The 26,947-nt window shown below is 39.6% G+C and overlaps 2 pseudogenes; both read left to right on the top strand.

Annotated features, from left to right (window-relative positions):
* The first annotated feature begins 6,503 nt into the window (after positions 1–6,503).
* LOC143389502 (uncharacterized) lies at positions 6,504–8,867 on the top strand (annotated as a pseudogene).
* Positions 8,868–9,340: 473 nt separating this feature from the next.
* The window catches only part of LOC143389503 (coiled-coil domain-containing protein 30 pseudogene), a 34,259-nt pseudogene continuing 16,652 nt past the window's right edge, over positions 9,341–26,947 (top strand).

Below are 26,947 nucleotides of genomic sequence, written 5' to 3'. Positions count from 1 at the left end.
CTTTCCTGGCTGCCGTTAGGTGAGGAGCTTTCCTCCACCAGCCCTTCTACCATGTTATTTTGCCTTACCCCAGGCTCAGAGTAGTGGAGTTAGCTGACAATGGACTGAATCTCTGAAACCATGAGCTGAAAGTAAACTTTTCCACCACTTGGTTATTCTTTTCATTGTATTTGTTCCAACAATGCAAAGCTGTCTAACAAATACATTCAATAATACAAACAAAAGTAAATACAGATGATTCTTTCAGTTGCCATGACTTGAGTATTTATAAAACATACATGCTACACCTATCTTCATATCAGTATTATTTACAAGAACCAACTAAGTAGAAGCAATCCAAGAGCATATTGATGGATAAGTGGATAAATGAAATTTGCTACATCCATACCATTCAATATTATCCCATTTTAAAAAGGAAATTAACTCTAGCACCTGCTAATGTGAGTGAGTCCTGAAAATGTCATGTAAAATTATATATGCCAGATGCAAAAGAACAATGAATGCATGATTCTATTTGTATGAGGGACCTAAAACAATCAAACTTATAGGCATTGAAAGTGGAATGGTGGCCACTGGGAGCTGCTTGAGTGGGCAATGGAGAGATATTGTTTAATGGGCTCAGAGTTTCAGATTTGCAAATTGATTAATGTTCTGGAGATAGTGTTGGTGATGGTTGCCCAACAATGCAAATATACTCAATGCCACTGAACAGTACAATTTAATATGATTAAATTGGTAAATTTAATAATACATATATTCCATAATTTTAAAAACATATGCAGAGAAATTAAAATTCTATATATCTAACAAAAGTGCAAAGGTCTTCCCAGTCATAACAATAAAAATGAGGCATTTTTTTTTAAAAAACAGGTAGAAGTCATTTTCTTTCTAACAAATTGTGAGTGCTACTTGATAAAGATTTTAAGTTAGAAACATTAATTGGAGTCTTCAGTATTCAGCAATAGAATGCTGGGTTTTAATAATCCTCTTATCTGTTATTCTGATGTTCTTATTCTCCAAACCTAATTCTCCTGAGGAATGTGCTACTCCCTTTTAGTGGGTGAATAGTTTTTTTAATTGAAATATTCAGAAGTTTGAGGCAGCCATGAGGTGGAAGGCCACAGAGGGTGAGATGCTATTTTATTTTAGGGATACTGTATTTAGAATAAATTGGGTTCTTCATTTCCTTCAAGAAAAAAGGATGAGAACCAATATTTTTGAGCATTCATGGTTTGAGCCACCATTCTGGAAACTTTATATATGTTATCACATAGAATTCTTATGGCACAGATATAAAAGAAAATAGACTGAAATCATAAGATACTGTGTATTCCCTTCCTTCATATCTGTGAGGAAGAAACCTCATTGGTCAGTGAACTACCTGATACATTTGATATTTTATGCAGACAGTTCTTTGTTGTGAGGCTGGCCTGTGCATTTTAGCCCCTCTTTGAGAATCACAGATCTACATATTAAAGAGTTGAGACTTGGAGAGGATGAGGAACAAAACCAGAGAAGAGATAAATCTGGGTGTTGACCATTCTGGGAGAAAGAGAGAAAGAGAAACTTTTGGGGAGTGATTGCTATGCTTTAAATAAAGAATGAGATAAACCTCAAGAAAACTTTTAAGAAGTTATCAGTTAAAAGTAAATTTTCTGGGGCTGAGGATGTGGCTCAAGTGGTAGTATGCTAGCCTGGCATGCGTGCAGCCTAGGTTCGATCCACAGCACCACATACAAACAAAGATGTTGTGTATGCCGAAAACAAACTAAAAAATAAATATTAAAAAATTCTCTCTCTCTCTTTGTCTCTGTCTCTCTCTCTCTCTCTCTCTCTTTAAAAAACTTAATTTTCTTTTTTATCTTGGGGACACCAGGGATTGAACCCAGTGAAATTTAAACATTGAAAGACATCTCCAGCCCTTTTTAAATATTTTATTATGAGACAGGGTCTCACTAAGTTGCTTAGGGTTTTGCTAAATTGCTGAGGCTGGCTTGAACTAGCAATCCTCCTGCCTCAGCCTGCCCAGCTGATGATATAATTTTTCCTTTTAGAATCTTCTTAAAAAAGATTTGAGTAGCTCTGAATTGTGCTTTTTAAATCTGATTGTTGTTTCTCTGAATGTGACTCTGGTGTTAATCACAGGCTTGAAGCAAGCATTAGCAATGGCAAGGCCCTAAGAAACTCAGTGAAACCCTGTCCTAAATAAAATACAAAAATAGGACTACTAATGTGACTCAGTGGTTTAGTGCCCCTGAGTTCAATCTCTACTATCCACCCTGAAAAAATTGGTAAAATTCCAGATGCATGCCTGTAATACCACTGACATGGGAGGTAAAGGGAAGAGAATTATAAGTTTAAAACCACGCTTGAAAACTTAGCATAATCCTAAGCAACTTTGTGACAACCATTTCTAAAAATTAAAAGAAACAAACAAACAAACATCAAACAAAAAAGTTTGGAAATTGATCTAGTTGTTAAGTGTCCCTGGGATCAATCCCTGACCTCCCCACAATGGTAAACTAAATATTATGCAAATGACAACTACCAAATCCACTTATATTCTTAAATCATTTTGTTGATACATACATTCTATTTTCTGATGTCACACACAAACAACCAGATACCTAAAAAACAGGCTTTATGTTAAAATTATGCCACTTGCAAATTTCTGTCCAAACTAGATCAATTCTACTCAGCACCCCACTAGTAGACCATCTAATTGGGCTTCTTGTGATGTTACTTAGATGCTTCTTATCTAAACTTGTCCTAGATAAAGAAAACTAAACTGCAACAAAATTATAAAATGAACAGGTCTATTCTCCTGGCAAGCCTCATAGATATGCCCACAGATATATAGTCTTGATATTTATACCTCTTTGTGTCACATCATAAATTATAACATGTTAGTGACAGTTTAAATTGAATGAAAGAAAGATTTTAAAATCATATGCCATGGTTGAGCTGGATGTGGTCCTGTAAGGAACAAGATATCTTTGTTAAAAAGAAAGACCACCACCCCCTGGACAGAAGCATGAGAATAGTCAAAGAATTCAGATATCAAAGTGATTCTTTGAAGACAATTTATTTTTTTGTAGGTGCCATGTTTTCTCACTTCTAATCAATCATCTAAACATGTCCTATTTTTTTGGCAGACTTTTAACCACATAATGACATGGGACAATCCCTAAGCTAAAAGTAATAATAAATACTTGATGGTGATCCCCATTTCAGAACCATACAATAATATCACCATTCAGATTTCTGTGACTTGTGAATTATTTTTTGTAGAAATTATAATTGTTTTAATGTAGGGGATTCAGCATTCAAAACTAATAATTACTTTTAAGACAAATTCATCAAGCTAAAATTATTTTTAACTTATATGTTAATACATATGCCAAGTTTTAAGAAAAGAATTCATTCACATTTTAAGTATGAATAACGGTGATTGCAAGAGTTATTTTTTTTTTCCAGACAAGCCTTAAAATGTAAAAGATTACTGAATTCACAATTTCAGGTGGATATTCCCCACAGCAGAATTAATTGAAGCACACTGGGCAATGGTCACTGCACCCATATCTAGAATATTTTTGGGAGAACAAGATTTACAACATCAAACCAGCCTGAGATATAAACATCGATATCAGCACAGGGTAAAGAGCTCATGAAATACATCTTGGAGCATTTAAAAGTAAAACAAATAAACAAACAAAACTGAAAATATATTTTAAAATTTAAATGAAACAAGACTCAGATATTTCAAAAAAATTGAACAACTAAAATATAAGATCATAATTTCATGCAGAGCTATATGTAAATTATACAGTAGGTTTCACAAATAGACATCAATTTGAAATGATCCAAATGTTCATGAAAGTTAAATAATAAACCATGTTCTAAAAGATAAGCATTGCAAATCTAAAAATAAAAAAAATTCTCAGAATTTTGAATTATTATGAGAGGTGACATGATGCTGCATGCGGAAACTTTCACATCAGACCTTATATGATAGGTCACAGTCAAAACACAGGTGCACTAAAATATTTTATAAAATTACCTTCACACCATTTGTAAAAGCTATAAGTAAATTATAAATTTTTGAAAATTAGAGTGCCATTCACAAGACATTCCTCTCTCTTGTTCGCTCTTCAGATAAAGTTACAATATCCAAATGCAGCAGTCTCTGGCTGGGCACAAATCACGAGTCTCCACACAGCTTGTAGATTCAAACAGCAATTCTTTATTCCCGATCTCATACTGGCCGTCTACAAACACATTCTGGGGAAATCCACGTTCTCTGCCCAAAATCCACACTCTGCCCAAATCCACTACTCCTGGGCTTCTGTCTCCCAAAATATACTGTCTGACCCTAAGAACTCAAGAGGAACTCAGCAGCAGGATACGCCCTATTCTAAAGGGGGAACACCCTAATCTCCTATTATGCTAAACCACCCTATTCTAAAGGGGGAACACCCTAATCTCCTATTATGCTAAACCGCCCTATTCTAAAGGGGGAACACCCTAAACACGGATCCTCCCTGGTCCTTGAGCAAGGTCACCTTACATGCAATGTCCTGCAAAATGTCCTATTTTCATTGAGTCCTTCCACTAAAGAAACATGGGGGTATGCTGGCAAGGAAATTGTCATACCTACTTGGCTGATGGCTCCCAGGATCCAAATATCTTTGGATATTCTTATTTGAAGAATTTTGGATAAAAAGTATTGACTACTCACAAGTGAGGATGCAATTACACTACTAAAACACTCAGAAGATGGACACATATCAAAATAATTACACTAAATAAGTCAGACACTAAAAACAGTATCAAGTAGTTTGATTTATATAAGTTCTTGATGATTTGAATTTATTTATTAATTAATTAATTAATTTATTTATTTTTGATGATTTGAATTTAATATACAAGGACAGCAGGAGAAAAAGATTGGTTGCCTGAGAATGTGGAAATGGATCCATTGGATAGAATAAATGTGTGTATATAATTAGTTACTTCTTATTACTTTCCTTATTCCTTCATTTTCTGTGGTGAGTTTCACACTGTTAGTGTAAGAGTAAAAGAAATTGAAGTTAAAAAGTGAAGGACCAGGTATTGTTAAATTCCTCTGCTACACCCTGAGGCAGTTAAGACAACGCCCTACTAGGCTATTTTGCTGACTCATAGCCTAGAGCATACAGGGCCTGAACCAATCACCCCTGCCCAATCTGTTCCTGCTAATAAATGTACAAATCATGTCTCAGATTTGTTGTTCAATTTTCCCGCGCCTCATGCTGATTTGTTCTGATGTATGCAAAGCCCCCGCCCTCCCCAAGAAGTGTACTTAAGCTCTGCTCAACCCCTGCTTGGGGCTCTTGGCTGCTCGCCCTTCTTGAGTGGGCCAGGAGCCCCAGCGCGTTGGAATGGATCCCCAATAAACCCCCTTCTGCAATTGCATGAGTCAGTCTCTTGGTGGTCTCTTCCTCCGACGTTTCGCCAGACCCTTACATTTGGTGCGTTGGCCGGGAACTGCGCATCGCCGGACAGGGAGACCCCAACGGACTCCTTTTAGGGGGTAAATAAGTAAGGCGCCTCTTTTTCTTCTTCTTCCTCCTCTTCTTCTTCTCCTTCTTCTCTTTCTTGTTTTTCCTTTGCGATCGCTCAGGGCTTGGTTTTTGGCTCAGTGGAGTGCGTGAGCTCTCAGAGCTTTTCTGGTTTTTTGGTTTGGGTTGGCAGGGTGGCTGCCAGCGGAGAGCGTAAGTTCTCCCTGGCGGTGGTGGACAGACGTGTCCTGAAGCCACAGGCCACGTTCTCCAAGGGACGCCTTGGAGGACTCGGGGAGGGACGGAAGAGCCCTCATCTGGTAAAGGGACGGAAGTGCCCTTAGAGGGACGGAGGCGCCCTCGTCAGGTGTTCTGCTGCCAACCCGTCTGGCTTTGCCGGCTATTCTTTTTTTTCAGGTTAAGTTGACTGTCTGTCTTTAATTTTTGCTTCTAAACTTGTGTTAAACGTTTACTGTGTGTCTGTGTCACGTTTGTATTGTCTCTGTTTGAACAACATCCAGTATGGGACAAAACCATACCACGCCTCTGTCCCTGACTCTTGAACATTGGACTGACGTCCATTCAAGGGCCCAAAATCTTTCTTTTTCAGTGAAACACCAGACCTGGCAGACACTCTGCACTTCAGAATGGCCCACCCTCGGAGTTAAATGGCCCCCAGGAGGGTCCTTCTACCTCCCTCTAATCTGCAAAGTCAGGGATATTGTCTTTCAGCCGGGGCTGCGTGGCCATTCAGATCAACAGCCATATATTTTAACCTTGCAGGACCTCTGTGAATTTTCTCCCACGTGGGTGAAGCCTTTTCTTGTCCCAGCTCCCATTCCAACCCCCTGCCCCACGATCCTATCACTCAAACCTTCCGTTCCTCCCCCTTGTCCCTTCATTCTCCCTGAGTCACAGGATTTAACTTTACTGGACTCTTCTCCCCCTCCTTATTCTCTACCCATGCTCCCAAACTTCCAACCTGTCCTAGATGATCCTCCCGCCGCTGACTCAGTCACCCTGCTGCTAGAGGTAATTGGGTCAGACCCAAGCCCTCCCAGGGATTTCCCTGCGGCAACCATAGCAGCGGCAGCAGCCCCTCCCCCACCGGAGGAACCTGGACCAGCTAAAGGAACCCGCAGGCGGCGGATAATGGAGAACTCGGAAGCGATGCTTCCTCTTCGTCCCTATGGGCCCACGATAGATGATGGGCGCGGGGGACAAATGCAGGCTTACCAATACTGGCCTTTCTCCTCCTCAGATCTGTACAACTGGAAAAATAACAATCCCCCTTTTTCTAAGGACCCCAGCCGACTTACAGGTTTAGTCGAGTCGCTGATGTTCTCACACCAGCCCACTTGGGATGACTGCCAACAGCTTCTGGGGACTCTCTTCACAACAGAGGAATGGGAGAGAATCCTCTTGGAAGCCCGAAAGAATATTCTTGGACCAGATGGGAGACCAACTCAACTCCCTAACATCATAGAAGCTGGCTTCCCCTTAAACCGACCCAACTGGGACCCTAACACCTTTGAAGGTAGGGAGCATCTGTCCACTTATCGCCGGGCTCTTGTAGTGTGTTTTTGAGCGGCCGCTAGGCGGCCAACTAATTTGGCCAAGGTAAGAGAGATAATTCAGGGACCCAATGAATCTCCCTCCATGCTTCTGGAGAAAATTATGGAAGCATATAGGAGATACACTCCCTTTAATCCTCAGGCAGAGGACCAAAAAGCATCTGTTGCAATGGCTTTTATTGGGCAGGCTGCCCTAGATATTAAGAAAAAGTTACAATGTTTAGATGGACTACAAGATATGACCTTAAGAGATTTAGTCAGAGAGGCTGAGAAAATATATTATAAGAGAGAAACTGAGGAAGAGAAGGAACAGAGGAGGGAGAAGGAAAGGGAACGCAAGGAAGATGAGAGAAACATAAGGCAGACTAAAGCATTGGCTAAGGTCCTGGTCACAGCCGCAGACAGGCCAGAAGTTAGAAAGCAGGGAGACAGGAAGGGATACCTGGGCCCACGCCAAAGGCTGTCCCTGGCCTCAGATCAATGTGCCTACTGTAAAGAAAAAGGACACTGGGCCAAAGAGGGCCCCAAAAGAAGCAATCACGTCAGCCCGCCATGCTGACTCTAGAAAATGATTAGGAAAGTCAGGGCTCGGACATTCACCCCACGGTGCCTAATCCATATAATTTGCTTAGCACTCTGAATCCGGAGCAGAAATGGCACACTGTGCTGGACTCAAAAGATGCTTTCTTCTGCTTGCCCCTGCATAAGGACAGTCAGTTGTTGTTTGCTTTCGAATGGATAGACCCAAAAATAGGAACATCTGGCCAACTAACCTGGACTAGACTCCCACAGGGGTTCAAAAACTCCCCCACTCTCTTTGATGAAGCTCTCCACAGGGACCTCAACGACTTCAGAACTGCACACCCCGAAGTCACCCTACTCCAATATGTGGATGATCTGCTGCTGGCAGCCAATACCAAGGAGAACTGTGAGTCTAGGACCCAAGCACTATTATCCGAGCTTGCTCAGCTCGGATACAGGGCTTCTGCCAAAAAGGCCCAAATTTGTCAACAAGAAGTAATCTTCCTGGGTTATTCACTTAGGGGTGGCAAATGATGGCTTACTGAACCCAGAAAATGAACTGTTGTGCAGATACCGCCCTCATCTGATAAGAGACAGCTCAGAGAGTTTCTTGGGACTGCCGGCTTTTGTAGGTTATGGATTCCTGGGTTTGTGTCTTTGGCTGCCCCTTTATACCCGCTGATAAAGGGGGATGCCCAATTCCAATGGACCCCTGAACACCAACAGGTTTTTGATAATATCAAAAAGGTGCTGCTATCCGCCCCAGCCTTAGCTCTCCCAGATGTAGAAAAACCCTTCACTCTCTACATCGAGGAAAAGAAAGGAATAGCACGGGGAGTGCTCATTCAGACTTTGGGACCTTGGAAAAGGCTGGTAGCATACTTATCAAAAAAATTGAACCCAGTGGCTAGCGGGTGGCCCCATTGCCTAAGGGCTATAGCAGCAGCAGCCCTTCTAACAAAGGATGCTGATAAGTTAACACTGGGGCAGAAGCTAACCATCATAGCCCCCCATGCCCTGGAGAGCATCATCTGTCAGCCTCCAGACAGGTGGCTATCAAACTCCAGAATAACCCATTACCAGAGCCTCTTGCTTGACAAGGACAGAATAACGCTGGGACCCCCTGCTCCACTCAACCCAGCTACACTGCTGCCAGAAGAATCATCAGGACCCATCGCTCATGATTGTCAACACATACTGGCAGAGGAGACCAATGTACGACGAGACTTAAAGGATCAGCCACTGCCCCGCCCTGAGGTCGTATGGTTTATGGATGGGAGCAGCTTCCTCCAAGACGGTAAGCGGCAGGCTGGAGCAGCAGTAGTTAGCAAAACTAATGTTATCTGGTCTTCCAGAAGGAACATCAGCTCAAAAAGCAGAGCTAATTGCCCTTACAAAAGCATTGGAGCTAGCATCAGGCAAAAGAGCCACCATATACACTGATAGCCACTATGCATTCGCCACTGCTCATGTGCATGGGGCTACTTACCAGCAAAGGGGGCTATTAACCTCCCCTGGGAAGGAAATAAAGAACAAAGATGAGATCCTCCACCTTCTCTCGGCAGTAAAAGGCCCTAAAGAACTAGCTATAGTGCACTGTCGGGGCACCAGAAGGGGAATGACCCCGTGGCAGTTGGAAACAGACGGGCAGATGAGGAAGCTAAGCTGGCAGCCCTAAACGGAGTGACCCTGTTAACTGTTTCCATGCCGGGGGAACAACAACCAGGAAACTTGGCTGCGCGGGAACATTCAGGCAACTTATGGCCTGGGGACATGGACACCGAACTCCGGGATCCTACAGAGCCAAGTTCACAATTCCAAAAAGCCCAACTTTACATCAAAGATGTTCACCAGCTCACCCATTTAGGCTCAAAGAAGTTACAGGCACTCTTGAAGGACAAAAGAAAGGACTTATTGTTGACTGGCTCACAAAGAAAAGAAATAGCTGAGCAGGTGACCAGAGCTTGTCAACTCTGCCAATTAGTTAATGCATACCCATCCAAGCTTCCTGTAGGAAAGCGCTTATGAGGGACCAGACCCGGACAGTTCTGGGAAGTGGACTTTACTGAAATCAAGCCAGCAAGGTATGGACTTAAGTATCTCCTAGTCTTTGTAGATACTTTTTCAGGATGGGTCGAAGCCTTCCCCACGAAAAAAGAAACTGCTCAGATGGTGGTCAAAAAGATTCTGGAAGACATCTTTCCAAGATTTGGACTGCCTAAGGTAATGGGCTCCGATAACAGACCGGCATTTGTGGCCCAGGTAAGTCAGGGATTGGCCAGGACCCTGGGGATAATTGGAAGTTACATTGTGCCTATAGACCCCAGAGCTCAGGACAGGTAAAAAGGATAAATAGAACCATCAAAGAGACCTTAACAAAATTAAGCTTGGAGACCGGCATAAAAGATTGGACTATGCTCCTACCTTATGCACTGTTTCGGGCAAGAAATACCCCCTCCGTCTCTATGTGTAACCTTACCCCCTATGAAATTCTCTATGGTGCCCCTCCTCCAATCAGGGACTTGACCCCAACCCTGAGACTTAACGATTCCTTTCACACCCCCTTGCTTAACAGACTTAAAGCCCTTGAACACACCCAGCGATACCTGTGGAAACAGTTGGCCACTGCTTATCAGCCCGGAGACAAGGGAACCCCACACCGATATCAAGTGGGAGACTTCGTCTTCGTGAGACAACATCAGGTGTCATCCCTGGAACCCCGCTGGAAAGGACCATACCAGGTGCTGCTTATAACGCCTACAGCGGTGAAAGTAGATGGGATCACTCCCTGGATCCATGCCTTCCATCTCAAGCCTGTGCCCTGTCCAGACTCCGGCTGGAAACTGGAACAGACTGGTAACCCTCTCAAGTTGTGTGTCCGTCATGTGGGTAGGGCTATGGATTCTTCCCCTGACCACCTGCAGCCCTAATCCCCATCAGCCTGTTCAACAACACTGGCAGATTATAAATCCCACTGGACAAGTAGTATGGTCTATTTCACATATAGCCCCCCTATGGACTTGGTGGCTATCTCTCCATCCGGACATTTGTCAACTGGCCATAGGCCTCTCTGACTGGGACCTCCCTGACATAGAGGACCCCACACAGATCCCGTTTGACCCCAAGCCAGGGCAACATTCCCCACACCATATGTATCATGGATGTCATTGCCCCTATCATAGGTGTAGACTAGCCAGTCTTGATTATTATGTGTGCCCAGCTGATTTCCGAAGCCGCAAACAGGTCCGAATCTGTGGAGGGCCCAATGACTTCAATTGCAAATCTTGGGGTTGTGAACAAACGGGAGCTGCATGGTGGAAACCAAACTCCCCAGACAGCATGATTCAGGTAGGGCGAAATGACACCTGGATACACCCTAGGAACTGTTTAACTAGCCGAGTGTCAAACACTCGCTGTGGAAAAAAATATTCTATGTAACCCCCTCAATATAACTTTCATCTCCAAAGCAAGGGGCTACCTCAGGACAACATGGCTTACAGGAAATAACTGGGGAATGCGGTTCTATGTTTATGGCCCCACTTATGACTTTGGTCTCTGGTTTACCAGACTTAAGCAGGAAGAAAATCCCACAATAGGGCCCAATCCCCTCAAGCCAGGAATTAAGCATCCCAAACCCCCTTTGCTTAGAACTACCAGAACCCCTCTTCTATCTCAATCCTCCAGGTTTCCGTCTTTGTCTACTTCCCCAGTCCGGAGTATAGCTGACTCCTCCCCCTGGGAATTAATTAAAGGAACCTTCGGGGTACTGAATTCCACACAGCCAGACCTCACCCAATCCTGCTGGCTATGCCTCTCTGCCGCGCCCCCTTATTATGAAGGAATAGCAGTTAATGGGACTTATGCTGTGAAGACGCAGAGTTCCACCTGTAGTTGGGGCAAAAATCCAAAGTTAACTCTCCCAGAAGTAACCAGGACAGGTTTATGTCTAGGGTCCCCACCCAAAAGTAAACAGCACATATGCACCCAGATAGGAGAAATCAATGTCACGCAGGGCTTTCTAGTCCCTGAGAAAGGAACCTGGTGGGCGTGTGACTCAGGATTAACTCCTTGCATTTCAGTCCAGGTGTTTGACAGCTCAGTAAATTATTGTGTGATGGTGCAAGTACTCCCCAGGGTGCTTTTTCATGATGCAGAATCATTTGAAGGTCTAGTAGGGGGACAAATAACCCGTTTCCACCAGGAACCAGTGTCCCTCACTCTAGCCATATTGTTGGGGATAGGAGCTGCTGCAGGAGTAGGTACGGGAGCAGCTGCTATGATCTGGGGGTCACAACAAATGGCCCAGTTAGAAACAGTGATAGATCAGGGCTTGAAAACATTAGAGACTTCTATCACAGCCTTGCAAGAATCTTTAACCTCTCTCTCTGAGGTTGTTTTGCAGAACAGGCGGGGGTTAGATCTTCTCTTTATGAGGGAAGGAGGCCTCTGTGTAGCACCAAGGGAAGAATGTTGTTTTTATACTGACCATACTGGAGTTGTAAAAGAATCTATGAGTAAATTAAGAAAACGCCTTGAAGAGCGCCAAAGAGAAAGGGAAACTCAACAAGGGTGGTTTGAGTCTTGGTTTGCCCAGTCCCCCTGGTTAACTACACTCCTATCAGCCCTAGCCGGACCCTTGATCATTCTTATGCTGTTACTGACTGTGGGTCCCTGTGTGCTTAACCGCATAGTTTCTTTCCTCCAGGCTCAGATAGGACAAGTGAAACTCATGGTAATCAGGCAGCAATATGCTCCACTGGCAGAAATGGAAAATGAGACCCCTCAATAATTATGATCTATCACTTTTAAGATTAAAAGTAGTCGGAAAAAGGAGTGGGGAATGTAAGAGTAAAAGAAATTGAAGTTAAAAAGTGAAGGACCAGGTATTGTTAAATTCCTCTGCTACACCCTGAGGCAGTTAAGACAACGCCCTACTAGGCTATTTTGCTGACTCATAGCCTAGAGCATACAGGGCCTGAACCAATCACCCCTGCCCAATCTGTTCCTGCTAATAAATGTACAAATCATGTCTCAGATTTGTTGTTCAATTTTCCCGCGCCTCATGCTGATTTGTTCTGATGTATGCAAAGCCCCCGCCCTCCCCAAGAAGTGTACTTAAGCTCTGCTCAACCCCTGCTTGGGGCTCTTGGCTGCTCGCCCTTCTTGAGTGGGCCAGGAGCCCCAGCGCGTTGGAATGGATCCCCAATAAACCCCCTTCTGCAATTGCATGAGTCAGTCTCTTGGTGGTCTCTTCCTCCGACGTTTCGCCAGACCCTTACATTAGGAATAGAATTCCAATTTCAAATTAAAGTCTAGAACTGTGTTGTCCAGTATGATAACTGCTGGCTCCACATAGTTATTTCTGTTACAATTAAATTAACGTAGATTAAAATCACTGTCTTATTTGCATCATCCATTTCCCATGCTGAACAGCCTCTTGGTGACCAGTGACTCTTGTACTGGGTGATGCAGATGAAGCCAGATTTAAAGTTAGGTAGGCAGTGTAGTTAGGTAAATTGGGTCTAATATCGAGTGAAATCTAAAATGGAGGCCATGCTGGGAATGACTCAGGGAAAACGCAGGACAACTCATGGAATGTTAATGAAGTCCTGAAAAGGCCCTAGGCCAAAGTCCACCTCAAAGAAATGTTAATGGAGCCCAGGAAACAGCCCCCAGCAAACTTGAAGGTGCTGACTCAGAAGTCCTTCCTGACCAGATTACTTCTTTGGCCCACCTGTGTCCCACCCCTCTTCCAACCTACATTCCATCACCAAAACTATAAAAAGGGGAAACAACCACACTTCCATGGATTCCCACCTCTTGGGTCCCCTTCTTCCTCCGGGAGAAGTCTTTTCTGCTGTCCTTTAATAAATTTCTAATTTCTACTCTGACCTTGCCTCGGTGTGTGCTTTCTGGTGTTATTCTTCAACATTGGGGAAGCAAGAACTCGTCACCGGGCAACAGCGGTTTCACAGATACAGGATATTCCATCATTACAGGAAGTTTTATTGAGTATTTCAGATCTTGAATGGAAACTCAAAGTGTGACTCAGATAGAAGGGAAGCTGTAGTTCAAAGACATCAAATCGAGCATGGTTTTGTCTTCTGTTGATAAACTTACAGATTTCTTCTGTAAGAAAAATTCTGAAGAAAGGAATTACCTTATTTTCATAGTCAATGTGTAACTGATTATGTTTTTCTTCCTCTTCTCTTAGTTTTGGAATGTCCTTCAACCTTGACTTTTGTTTATCCTTCTCCTTACAATGAATGCTATCAGAGCAGTCAGTTACTTTTATGTTCATAGTGCATGGCACAGAGAAGGTTGTGAAGAAATCTTTTTGTTCGAACAAAGAAAAGAAATAAATTATCTTACTGGATTTTGCAAGCTTAAATATAGTTTTGGAGTCAAACTTTCTGTATTAAGATTTTATTTATTTTTATGATGTTGGTGAATTAAAAAAATATTTCCTCCCACTGAACATTAATTCCATTAACTATAATACTGGGGTATAATTTGACCAATCTAAAAACACTATTGTAAAGATTAAATGAGATAATATAAATAAAGTTGATAATATAATAGGTGGGTATTATAGAGTGTTCTAACTGTAAATAGCTTTATACCATTTAGCTTTTATTACTTCAAAGGGATGTCATGAATCTATTAAAAAATCTAATGGAATCCCCTCATCATCCCCTCATCACTCCATAGCTTTAGCAAGCTCTTCAAACTATCTAAGCGCAATTCACAATAGCTAGATTTTGGAACCAACCCAGATGCCCTTCAGTAGATTAATGGGTAGGGAAATTTTGGTATATATGCACAATGGAATATTACTAAGCAATAAAAGGGAATAAAATCATGGCATTTGCTGGTAAATGAATGGAGTTGGAGAATATAATGCTAAGTGAAGTAAGCTAATCTCTAAAAACCAAAGGCCAAGTATTTTCTTTGATATAGGATACTGACTCATAATGGTAATGGGTGGGGAGCATGGGAGGAATGGAGGAACTTTAGATAGGGCAAAAGGGAAGGAGGGGATGGGAACGGGTATGGGGGTAGGAAAGACTGTGGAATGAGTTAAGCATCATTACCCTAAGTTCATTTGTGAAGACACGAATGGTGTGAAAATACTTTGTGTACAATCAGAGACTTGAAAAATTGTGCTCTATATGTGTAATATGAAATGAATTGCATTCTGCCATCATATATAACAAATTTGAAAAAAAATAAATAATTCATTAAAAGAAAAACTATCTGTGTGCTCCATATCAAGAGTCACTCATTGACACTAGTCACATTTCCCCCCACTTACATATCATAATCCATTAGTGAAATGAAGTCTACTTATTTCATAGGGATTGACTTTATTGGGGGTGGGGTTGACTTGCCAAGGATTGAACTCAGGGGCACTAGACCACTGAGCCACCTCCTCAGGCCATTTTTATATTTCATTTAGAGACAGGGTCTTATTGAGTTGTTTAGCACCTCGCTGTTGCTGAGGCTGTGTTTGAACTCAAGATTCTCCTGTCTCAGCCTCTGGAGCTGCTGGGATTATAGGTCTGTGCCATGGCACCAAGGCCCATTATATTTTTAACTAATATGAACAAATAGAATGGAGTGGAGTAGAGTGCAGTGGAGTGGAATAATAGAATTAAAGAATAGAGTCTATGTTTTGCATTTAGTGGGATAAATAAAGGTAAACATTTTGTGAAACTTGGCTTAAGATGTATGTGCATAGTATGCTTATGTGCCTATATATGTATGTTAGGTTCAAATATATCTTGCTTGATAAAGATGGCTCACACAGAGCATCCTGAAGATTTCTATGCCTTATCATTTTCATCATCCTTGATGTTCTTAGTTTCACCTTGCTTGCTTTATTTTCCAACATCTAAGCACAACAGCTACATTTGCAATACAACTGATCACAGAGATCACACTCATTTAAAAAACAGATTAAACAAACCAAGTGATCACATTATCAAGTGATCACAATAATTGTATGCTAGCTTCACTGATAAAACAAAAGGTCATGTTCAGAAGGCAAGATGCAACAAATTTTGAGTGTTCCACATAGATGACCTATATTCCAGAGTTTCTTAGACTATGACACGGGAGCATGTTATAGATAAAGCACGAAAATGAAGGTGCAATCTTCTAGATGATGTCCGAAATTGTTCTAAGTCAAATTTTGTATCAGAGCATGATGCCTTACAGTAAAATTATAATGAATAAGTATTCCAGATTTTTGTAATTAAGATGCTTTAAGCCAATTTATCCACTTTCTTAACTTTAAACTAGAATCAGAACGTGACTCAAATATGTCAAGTGGACTTTTGCATCTAGGTTCATTAGAGATATTGGTTTGTAGTTTTCTTTCTTTGAGATGTCTTTGTCTGGTTTCGGAATCAGGGTGATGTTGGTCTCATATATTGAATTTCGAAGAGCGCCCTCTTTTTCTATTTCCTGAAATAACTTGAAAAGTATTGGTATTGATTCTTCTTTAAAGGTTTTGTAAAACTCCACTGTATACCCATCCAAAAATCCTCAATAAAATTCTGGCGATTCGGATACAAAAACACATCAAAAAATTTGTGCACTATGATCAAGTAGGATTCATCCCTGGGATGCAAAGATGGTTTGATATATGGAAATCAATAAATGTTATTCACCACATCAATAGACTTAAAGATAAGAACCATATGATCATCTTGATAGATGCAGAAAAAGCATTCGACAAAGTACAGCATCCCATTATGTTTCTAAAACATTAGAAAAACTAGGGATAACAGGAACTTACCTCAAGATTGTAAAAGCTATCTATGCTAAGCCTCAGGCTAGCATCATTCTGAATGGAGAAAAATTGAAGGCATTCCTTCTAAAATCTGGAACAAGACGGGGATGCCCTCTATTACCACTTCTATTCAATATAGTTCTCAAAACACTGGCCAGAGCAATTAGACAGACGGAAGAAATTAAAGGCATAAAAATAGAAAAAGAAGAACTCAAATTATCAGTATTTGCAGAAACATGATTCTATACCTAGCAGACCCAAAAGGGTCTGCAAAGAAACTACTAGAACTAATAAATGAATTCAGCAAACTGGCAGAAAATAAAATCAACATGCATAAATCAAAGGAATTTCTTTATATCAGTGACAAAACTTCTGAAATGGAAATGAGGAAAAACACCCCATTTATAATATCCTCAAAAAAAATTAAATACTTGGGAATCAACCTAACAAAAGATGTGAAAGATTTATACAATGAAAACTACAGAACCCTAAAGAGAGAAATAGAAGAAGAACTTAGAAGATGGAAAAATATACCCTGTTCATGGATAGGCAGAACTAACATCATCAAAATGGCAATATTACCAAAAGTTCTCTATAGGTTTAATGCAATGCTAATCAAAATCCCACTGGAATTTCTTGTAGAAATAGACAAAGCAATCATGAAACTCATATGGAAAAATAAAAAACCCAGAATAGCAAAGGCAACTCTAAGCAGGAAGTGTGAATCAGGCAGCATAGCGATACCAGATTTCAAACTATACTACAGAGCAATAGTAACAAAAATAGTATGGTACTGGTACCAAAACAGGCGGGTGGACCAATGATACAGAATAGAGGAAACAGAGACTAATCCACAAAGTTACAACTATCTTATATTTGATAAAGGGGCTAAAAGCATGCAATGGAGGAAGGATAGCATCTTCAACAAATGGTGCTGGGAAAACTGAAAATCCATATGCAACAAAATGAAACTGAATCCCCTTCTCTTAACCATGCACAAAAGTTAACTCAAAATGGATCAAGGAGCTAGATATCAAATCAGAGACTCTGTGTCTGATAGAAGAAAAAGTTGGCTCCGATCTACATATTGTGGGGTCGGGCTCCAAATTCCTTAATAGGACACCCATAGCACAAGAGTTAATAACAAGAATCAACAAATGGGACTTACTTAAACTAAAAAGTTTTTCTCAGCAAGAGAAACAATAAGAGAAATAAATATGGAGCCTACATCCTGGGAACCAATTTTTACTCCTCACACTCCAGATAGAGCCCTAATATCCAGAGTATACAAAGAACTCAAAAAATTAGACAATAAGATAACAAATAACCCAATCAGCAAATGGGCCAAGGACCTGAACAGACACTTCTCAGAGGAGGGCATACAATCAATCAACAAGTACATGAAAAAATGCTCACCATCTCTAGCAGTCAGAGAAATGCAAATCAAAACCACCCTAAGATACCATGTCACTCCAGTAAGATTGGCAGCTATTAGGAAGTCAAACAACACCAAGTGCTGGTGAGGATGTGGGAAAAAGGACACACTTGTACATTGCTGGTGAGACTGCAAATTGGTGCAGCCAATTTGGAAAGCAGTATAGAGATTCCTGGGAAAGCAGGGAATGGTACCACCATTTGACCCAGCTATTGCCCTTCTCGGACTATTCCCTGAAGACCTTAAAAGAGTGTACTAGAGGGATACTGCTACATCAATGTTCATAGCAGCACAATTCACAATAGCTAGACTGTGGAACCAACCTACATGCCCTTGAATAGATGAATGGATAAAAAAAATGTGGCATATATACACAATGGCATATATACACAACAGGTTGTTGTGTATATCTGCACTAGAAAATGACAAAATCATGGAATTTGCAGGGAAATGGATGGCACTCGAGCAGATTATGCTATGTGAAGCTAGCCAATACCTAAAAAGCAAATGCCAAATGTCAACTTTGATATAGGGAGAGCAACTAAGAACAGAATAGGAAGGAAGAGCATGAGAAGAAGATCACCATTAAACATGGTGGAGAGGGGGGAGGGAAAGAGAGAGAGAAGGGAAATTGCATGGTAAAGGAAGGAGACCCTCATTATTATACAAAATTACATATAAGAGGAAGTGAGGGGAAAGGGGGAATAAAACAAGAGAGAGAAATGAATTATAGTAGATGGGGTAGAGAGAGAAGATGGGAGGAGAGGGGAGGGGAGAAGAGGGGAGATAATAGAGAATAGGAAGGGCAGCAGAATACAACAGACACTAGTATGGCAGTATGTAAAAAAGTGGATGTGGAACCGATGTGAATCTGCAATATATATACAGAGTAAAAATGGGAGTTTATAATCTGCTTGAATCAAATGTATGAAATATGATATGTCAAGAGCTTTGTAATGTTTTGAACAACTAATAAAATAAATAAATAAATAAATAAGTCAAGTGGTTTTCTTACAACACATAATTCCACAAATATATATAAAATGTTTTTTGTTCGAATGATATATAGTAAAGACTGTTCACAAAAAAAAATGCCTCTAGATGATGGAAACACCTTTGAAATTCTCCATTCCAAGGACCATTAATATAATTTTCTTCTTCTTCTTCCTGAATTAATATCTCTTCAAAAAGGTTAGTTTCTCATTGAGTCTCTGAAATGCAATGTAGCTGTTCTCCCTCATTGTTAATGTCTTGTGCCACAGTCTGGCTGGGCACAAATCACAAGCCACTCACAGCTTTGTAGATTCAAACAGCAATTCTTTATTCCCGATCTCATACTGGCCGTTTACAAACACGTCTGGGAAAATCCACGTTCTCTGCCCAAATCCACCTCCACCGGGCTTCTGTCTCCCAATAATAATGTCTGACCCTAAGAACTCAAGAGGAACTCAGGCAGCAGGATATGCCCTATTCCCAGCAGGAATAATCTTCCTAAACTGTGAATGCCCTAAACTCGGATTATCCTAAACCGGGAACACCCTAAACACGGATCAGCCCTGGTCCTTGAGCAAGGTCACTTTCCAGGAGTCCTTCCACTAAGCAGCATAGGGGTATGCTGGCAAGGAAATTGTCATACCTACTTGGCTAATGGCTCCCAGCATCTCCCCCCTTCTGATTAATTAAACAACAAGTAATGTGGCTTAAGGACCGTGCCTAGTAGGTTGTCCAATTCAACATATGCTTCTTATCCGTCATCGGAAAACTGACCTTTAGGCGTCAGCCTCCTGTCTTAGGTTGATACCACTGCAATTGAATCATACCTGTAACTGACTACCGGTCCAGCATAGAGCCATTGGCCCCCAAATTTTAGACCATCACTAGCAGAAAGGAGAAGGATACAGAAATGCCACGACACCAAGTCAATTGACGACTCCTTTGAAAAATTGCATCACTGGTGACACCATCAGCAAAGATATGCCAGCATTACCATAGTCCAGGCAAGTTCTGCAAGCAGTTCAAATTGGAGGAATCTATCAATATGTCCATCTCCTCCCAAAGTCCGTTTCCTCCCAAAGTAAGTTGACTCCTTGATTGAGCATTACTTGTTGAGTTATATTCATTGATGCATCAGTTTATAGTTTACTGTGATATCCATAGAAGCTGTAGTTTGGTTTTATCTTTGTCTTCACCGGCACTGGGATGAAGATAGGAATTCTGGCAATGATGCTAAAGAGACATTATCCTGAAAAGAATTATTAAATATAATGAAAAGGAAAGGTGAAAGTAAACAAACAGATCTGTTAACTTCCTTTAAAAACAATCCTTAACAGCTGTTTACCTGATTTAAATTAGTAAATAAAAAGATCTGTTAACCACCTTTAAAAACAATCCTTAACAGCTCCTTACCTAATTTAAATTAAGCCATTTAAATAACGTGAATAAAAAAAGTAATAATTTGAATCCATTTTTCATGAGCACTCCTCATATATGAAATATGTACATATGCACACACAGACATACAACACAAAACACAAGAGTACAACACATTAGACAATAATAAAGGCCTTGTAGCTTTACCTAGGTGAAACCTCCATTGCAATGTTTAAAAACTCCACAGTCAAAAAATAAAACTGATCAGAAAAACATTAACCTAGGTGTGTATGAGCTCAAAAAATAAAATGGAACTTTATGATGTGGGAAAAATGCAATAATAAAATAGATATTGAAAAAAGCACCCTGATTAATCACTGTAAGATGTAAGAATAGCCAAGCTGGAGCTCTGGATATCAGCTGTTATGAATTTGAGTCAAATCATCTTCTTTTTGGTCTGTAGAAATTGCTTTAGTTAATCTCTCTGGAATCCAAATCCGCTGCTGTTCTCCCTGTGGAAAAACACAAACAGAACCCCGACTCCAGACAATCACTGGGTCAGGACCTGTCCATTGTCCTGTTAGAACATCTTTCCAAAGTACCTTAGGCTTATGTACATTTTTTGGATACACATGCCTTTTTGCAGCACTAAGTCCTGATGAATCCAAATTTAAAAAGTTTAGAGTAAAAAGGGTTATTTTAAGTTTATCTTTGGGGGATATATACCCCTTTCCAATTCTCTCTTTTTGCTTTAATAAGTACATTTTAATCTTCTGTTTTATCCAATATTTGACTTTAAACTTCTCTCTTCTACCTTTTTCTGTCTAGAATGTCTGTATCTAATAGTTATCTTAGCTTTTTGCATTTTCTATCTGAAATACCTTTACTTGACATTTTCAACCATTTTCTATCTTATTTCTATCTTCTAGTTTTCATTTAAGGTTTGTACATACACCCTTAGTTGCTTTTTTACTCCTATTTTTTTTCCTATTTTGAGGGTTTAAAATTCTTGTCTTCCTACATCTTCTCTATCTTCCTACATATTTTCTATCTTTTTTTTTAACTTTCTATACTTCTGTCTTTAAAGTTTTTCACTTCAAATTTTTAATCTTCTTTATCTAAATATCTTTTATCCTATTATCTTCCCATTTTTATGGTTCATTTTTTTCCTCTGTCTTGAAGGCATCTTAACCACCTTCAATTTAACCTTTTAAAGCCTTCCAATTATCATCTACACTGTACTTTTAAATGTACTTTTTCATCACCTACAGCTTCACTCTTTCAAATGAGGCTTAGATTCTGTTTAAATCACTTAAATGTTAGTTTACATGGCTGCCCTTCAACCAAAGGCTTTTTTACTCCATTAAGAAGCTTTGTTTCAATCTGCCATGTACAAATACCTTTTTTTCTTTTTTCTTCCTTTCTCAAGCTTTCAAAGTAAGTCTAGTTTCCTCAAAATCTTTTTAAATGGCATTTTACAACTTTTTACTTTACCACACAGAGATTATCTCATCTAGAAACATTTCTTTTTTTTTAACCTTCCATATTAAAATATATTTTCACATCTTCAATCTTTTAATATCTCTTTTCTAGCCATTAACCCTTTTTATAAATTCACATTCTGAAACAACTCTTATAAAATTTCTGATTTAGACAAATTACTCCACTTTAATAAGATGAAATACTTTCATGTTTTTTATGGTACTATAATACTATAATTGAAACCCAACTGAAACATCTTATACTCTTTGTATATAAACTCCACATGATAGAATCTTAACTCTTAGTAACCTTGTTTTAGCAAAGACACAGAGCAAAGCAATATTAAACCTTTTTCCAATCACCAATTTATGAAAACACACATAATGTTTAAATATATTACCTTATGGAACTTAATAAGTAAAGAGTACTTGATTTTATATTTAGTGGTTGATATTTTAACACTTTAGCTTTGTAAATTAATCAGATGGTCTGTAAAAACCAAGATCCTAGACAATTGTAGTACACAGAATTAGCCATCTCTTTCTTGAAGAAAAATCCTTCTACAGGATACCATGATGGTCCCATTGATATATTTAACAACTTCTCGTTAAAAAGCCATGGGCTACATTTTTGTATTCTATCAACATATGCCCTAATTGTTCTTGGTCTTACTGGGGTGCCTCCTTCCTCAAACACCTCTTCCTTGGAGGTGAAAAACTTCAAACCTTGAGTCAACCATTTTCCCCACTTTGCCTGAGAAAGTTCTTAGAAACAGGCAACTTGAAATAAAAACAAAATAAATCAAACCAAGAACACATTGTTTTTTGAAATGGTCACCCATTCTCTCGCCTTCCCTTAGGGGCAAGCAATTTCACTTACCTCTAAGCTTCAGATGTTCCCCGCACAGACAACCAAATGCTGCAGTCTGGCTGGGCACAAAATCACGAGCCACTCACAGATTTGGAGATTCAAACAGCAATTCTTTATTCCCGAACTCACAACGGCCATCTACAATCACATTCTGGGGACATTCCACGTTCTCTGCCCAAATCCACGCCTCCACTGGGCTTCTGTCTCCCAAAAAATACTGTCTGAATCCCTTGAGAGACTCAAGGGGAACTCAGGCAGTAGGATACACCCTATTCCCAGCAGTTCCTAAACCGGGAACACCCTAAACCCGGATTGTCCTAAACCAGGAATGCCCTAAACCTGGATCCACCCTGGTCCTAGAGCAAGGTCACCTTACATGCAATGTCACTGCAAAATGTCCTATTTCCACGAGTCCTTCCACTAAGCAACATGGGGTATGCTGGCAAGGAAATTGTCATACCTACTTGTCTAATGGCTCATGATATTCTCCAGTTCCATCCATTTACTGGCAAATGCCATGATTAGGTTTAGTTTTCTCATGCTTGCAAAAAGGTTAGTTGCATGAGAAGGCATTTCTTTTTATTTTAATGATGTAATTTTATGGTGTCAGATCTTGAATTCAAAGGTAACTTAACATCTACTATGTGATTCAGAAAGATCTGTCTGCAAGTTTCTTACTGCTACTGTAACAAATTATCACAACTTTTATGGTTTAACAATATATAGACTTATTACATCACAGTTCTGGATGCCTAAGTCAGTCTAAGTGAGGTAACATCATGGGGTCAGCAAACTGCATCCCTTCTAAAGTCTCTAGAAAATGTTGCTTCCTCCTCTTTCTTATTTTTAGGGGCTGCCCACATTTCTTGTGTAATGGCCCCACATCACTTCACCCTCTCTCTTTTTGTCTCCCTGATCTGCTCTTTCCCACTTATTAAGGACACTTGTGATTACACTGTGCTCACCAACATATTCCAAGTTCATTTTTTATCTCAAGAGACTTAATCTCAGCTACAAAGTGCTTTTTTTGCTGTGTGAGGTATCACAGTCACAGGTTCCAGGGATTAAGATGTAGACATCTTTGAAGGGCCATTATTCTGATTCCAACAGAAAAGATGTGCAAACATGGAGTGTTTGTGGTCTCATTCTAAAAATATGCTTGAATAATTCCATGTTGACTTGATTTTTTTAACTATGTGAAATCCTTAGGCTTAAATGACATTTAATTTTCACAGAAGTAATAAGGATGAGTCATATTTTAATAGTATTGATGAAGATACTGTTATGGTTTTTAATAAAAGCTCAGATTCCTCTTTAACCTTGTTCTTAGTAACTAATTACCAGGTCCATTCAGAAGAATTGAGCAATGCCTACAGCAAAGTTAGTAGTCTCTCTGAAACACAGGGGACATCTAATGGTTAAATTTATGGACTAAATTTTTTTAAAACAATTTCAAAAGGATACCATGCCAAGCACAGTGCTTAGTACAGAGTAATGATCTGTGAATGCTGATTAAATGATATAAGAGTGTATGATCACATAAGGTTTTATTAATGATAAAAATGTGTTGGTGGGAGATGGGCCTGAAACTTAAATCATTTGTTTTTTATTTATTTACTAGTTAAAAATGTGTGTGTGTGTGTGTGTGTGTGTGTGTGTGTGTTTGTGTGTGTGTGTGTGTGTGTGTGTGTGTGTGTTTTCTCTTAAGTTTGTGTTGTGCTCCATGGGACAAAAATTCCGTATGCTACAAACCTGCTCCTTTTAGACCCAACGTAGTGTAGGAGTTAAGATCAAGGACCAGGAAGTCAGAGAGCATGCTTAAACTCCATCTCTGCCATTTTTTTGAGAAGCTGTAGGGCCAACCCTGACCCAATCCTCAGTGTCCCCACCTGAAGGGGATGACAGTAGTACCCACTGAATTGAGTCACAGGGCTGTGCTGAGCGTTCACTGGTTTTGAAAGAGTGTACCTAGACAAGACAATATGTGTGTCCCATCAACTTTTTGGGAGGGAAAGAGATGAGCATAAATAGATAAGAAAATAAATGAATATTAAAAAATAGAAAATGCATGGCTCTCCTGATTCTTAATCTCCAACCAAGGGTGGTGAATGAGTGTAGTATGAAGACAACAGTCTAATATTGTCTGACCTCCTACTATGTGCAGTGTTTGTCAGTGACAGATGAGAGATAAATGTAAAAATATAGATGGCATTGCTCTGCACCCTCCCAAATTATTGCTCACCTCCCATGAATTTCATTGGCATCATTTCTAAGGATGGAATCATACATTGTCAGAATTTCATAGGAGGGATAAGAGAGGTGGCCCAGACAGGCAGAGGGCTTGTCTCATGATTACAGAGTGTGAGGTCAGCCTGTAAGTGACCCAGATGATCTGGTTTCTGCTCACTCTTTCTGTCTGTATCACACTCACAATGTACAAGGAATATGTGTGTTCTGTAGAAAATATCTATAAAATAAAACAAAAGGTGTAAAGCTAAGAGCTGCAAAATTGGCACCAATGGACACAGGCTGGTGGCTCTGGGAGTTCTCAGTGGGGAAACTGGTATCCTCATGAAAATAGTGAAGTCTGATCTGGTCTTGCAAACAGACATCTGAGACTTCCAAGAAAAGGGAAATCCTGGTGAGCATGGTATCTGGAGGGGAACACAGTGGAGACTGAGGTAAGGAGGATAAAAAGCTCAGTTATTTTTTTTCCCATTAGTTGATTGGCAGTGAGGCTAGGGTGGGAATTCTGAAGCTGTTGCTGGGTTGTAGAGAGCTGATCAATTGGCAGTGTGTGATTTGGACTGACAGTCAGATAAAGGATCATGTGTTTGGTTAATAGCATTTGAATTGACTATGATTGTGTTCATCTAAGTCCAGTAGGAGCAATGGGCAGAATATGGTTGGAAAGTATTAGAACAGGCCTTACGGATTTTTAAAATTTGTTCAACAGGAAGTCTTGATAGGTGTGGATTAAGGTGATGAAAATCAAAACCTGTGATGAATAATGGGGAACCTGCTATCAAAAAATAGTTGGGTGACTCCTGAATAAGATAAATATAGAATTACCCTATGACCAGAATTCCATTCCTAGGTATATTCTCAAAAGAACAGAAGAAGTGTCTCCCAACAAAAATTTGTACATGAATGTTTAGAACAGCATTATTTATAATAGCAAAAAAGGTGGAAACAACCCAAATGCCCATCAACTATTGAAGGGTTAAACATGTGGTATATCCATGCAGTGAAATATTATGCATCCATAAAATTAATGAAATACTGATATGTGCTCCAGTATGGATGAACTTTGAAAGAATGCTAAGTAAAAGACAGTCAAAAAGCTTACATATTGCATAATTCCATTCATAGAAAATGCTCATAATAGACAAATACAAAAAGCCGACTAATGGTTGTCAGAAAGGAGGAAGGAGAGAGTGAGGAGGAATTGATTTTTCATAGAAAATCTTCTTTTGAGGTAGTGAAATGTTTTGGACTCAGATAAAGGTGTTTGCACAATATGTAAATATACTAAGTGCCACTGAATTGTATCCTTCAAAATGGTTAAAATGACAAAATTTTATTTTCTACATATTTTATTAGTTTTAAGAACATGCATGATCTCTGGATCTTCCTTCTGAAATTTAAGCAACCCAGTCATAGGGGGAGTGTGAGAAGTTCTGCATAAGCATCAGCAGGATATGGGCACTTAAAATAGAAAAAAAAGTAAACCACAGAAGAAAATTAGAAGCTAAAAATTTCAGTACTAGTGCTCTTAGTATCCTTGCAGTTCATTGTTTTTTAATATTAATTTTTGATTTTTTTTACTTTTTAAAATATATTATTCCTTTTAAATAAAAGCCAAATTTTTAAATTTAACCTTTTATTTTTAAAATCATCTAAAGCAGATCAGATTTTAGCAAAATATTTCCATCTATCTATCTAATCTATTTATCAAATAATAAATTATCTATGTGGTCAACTCTCTATCAGTACATTTATACCTAGAAAATTTTCTGTAATTTTCTAATATAAATAATAGTAATTTCTGGATGGCAGAATTCTGGTGATAAAAATAAGTCTTCCTTTTAATTTTTGCATTGTTTGAATTCCTTGTAATGAACATGTATCATTTTTATAAACAGCTTTGTGTGATTTTTTTAACCAAGTAGTCTAATAAGCAATAATAATAATAATAATAATAATAATAATAATAATAATAATAAAGTGGCACAGAGGGGTAAATATGCTGAGATGTAATGACAATTAGTTCTGGGAGAAATATAGTTCATTTTGTTTTGTTTTTTAATTTTCTTGGGTTACTTTTTCAATTCCCAAGGTAATATTTTAAAAATCC

Source organism: Callospermophilus lateralis, unplaced genomic scaffold, assembly GCF_048772815.1.
Source record: "Callospermophilus lateralis isolate mCalLat2 unplaced genomic scaffold, mCalLat2.hap1 Scaffold_63, whole genome shotgun sequence".
NCBI classification, from domain to species: domain Eukaryota; kingdom Metazoa; phylum Chordata; class Mammalia; order Rodentia; family Sciuridae; genus Callospermophilus; species Callospermophilus lateralis.
The sequence above is the reverse complement of the archived record's forward strand: the minus strand, read 5'-3'. Positions and strand labels throughout refer to the sequence as shown.